Source organism: Otolemur garnettii, unplaced genomic scaffold (assembly GCF_000181295.1).
Source record: "Otolemur garnettii isolate 467f Iridium unplaced genomic scaffold, OtoGar3 scaffold00199, whole genome shotgun sequence".
NCBI lineage: Eukaryota > Metazoa > Chordata > Mammalia > Primates > Galagidae > Otolemur > Otolemur garnettii.
The window spans coordinates 860,806-862,362 of NW_003852594.1; positions in this window are offsets into that span (position 1 = coordinate 860,806).

Here is a 1,557-nt window from a genome sequence, read left to right on the forward strand (position 1 = left end):
GGCATAGTAAAGATTCTGAATTAACTTATAAAAATTGAGTCAAAAATAACACAATAGCTGATGATTAACCCTGATTCTGTTAAGTATCAAATGAGCTCCTATGGCTGAAATTGATCAAAATTAAGAAGATAGGTTGGAAAAATATGGACTTTAATTTTTGTTTTGTTTTGTTTCAACTTAAAATGAAAAAAAAAAAAAAACCTAATTCTTATTTGATTTGAATGTCTGGCTAGGTATTTGAATAGAAGGGGATTCTATTGACCTAATTCTATCAAGTTTATATCACACATTTTTGGGGATTGCATAATATGTGGGTAGCTGTATTGTACAACTTAGCTTAGTACCATCTCAAATGAGTAATAGAAGAAGAAATGAAGCCTGCAGGGAAGTTTGTCTTTAAAGGTAATTGAACTTCTAGAATGAAAGGTGTCCTGCTTAATAATGGTCTCTTGAAGATGTATGAAAGAGCTGGGGTTGGATAGGGGATAGTCTTATGAAAATGATAGCAAGGTTGACTTAAATATTTATTCTCTCTTTCATTCAGGGAAAACTTCAGTACTGATTAAAACCTGAACTACTAAGCATAACCCAGGCAGCATTAAGAAGACCTGCATCTCCTTATGCTTCTAATTCTGAGAGGAGCTGTTAATTTCAGAGAAAAATATAAGAGTTATGTTTCTGGTCCTTCTTTCCATCTCATATAATTAGAAACAATAATGCTGGAAGGTCTATGAATCTAAAATTGAAGTTCTTTTCTTTTCTTTTTCTAATTTTATAATAAACTTCTTATATACCTTATAGGGTGAATATGCTGCCCTCCAGGCTTCTCTGGCTTTCATGCAATAGGAACACTTGGGTTAGAGCTCCAGAACTTATCTGTAGCTGACTGGAAGCTAATCATATTAGGGTCTGAAGGAAGGCTGTATCTGTAGTTGATACTTTGGGGATGGGATATTGGGCTATGATAAATTAAGACCAGGCTATGGTCACACATCCACGATCTCTTCGAGGAATGATGCTGATAATCGCTCCCCATTAGTTTGACTGTTGTGTATGTTTATAACGTTTTTCTGTAATTGATAACATGAACAAATATTATTGGTGCTTATACAGTATATACGTGCATACATTTATTGTTGCTTTCCATCACCCCTCAGAGTTCACTTGATACAAATGATCTTCCCCATCCCTCAATGAGGATAATAGCAAATCCATAGCTTTTCTGTTCATTTTTATGCATTTGACATACTTCTTTGGTCACGTAAACCCACTGGGCATTTATGAAATGAGCATTCCTTCAGTAGTTTGAGTGTTCAACATGATATATATTTTGAAGCCATAACCCGCTTCCTTCCTGGTCATTACTTTTATACCTTGCCGAAAAGGCCAAAACAACTTTTAATACCACAGCTATGCTTGTCTATGTGGTGCTTTTATTTTTTAAGAACTTGGAACCCAGAATTCTTTTTTTGTTTGTTTGTTTAAGATTTATTTATTTATTTATTTTGAGACAGAGTCTCAAGCTGTCACCCTTGGTAGAGTGTCATGGCATCACAG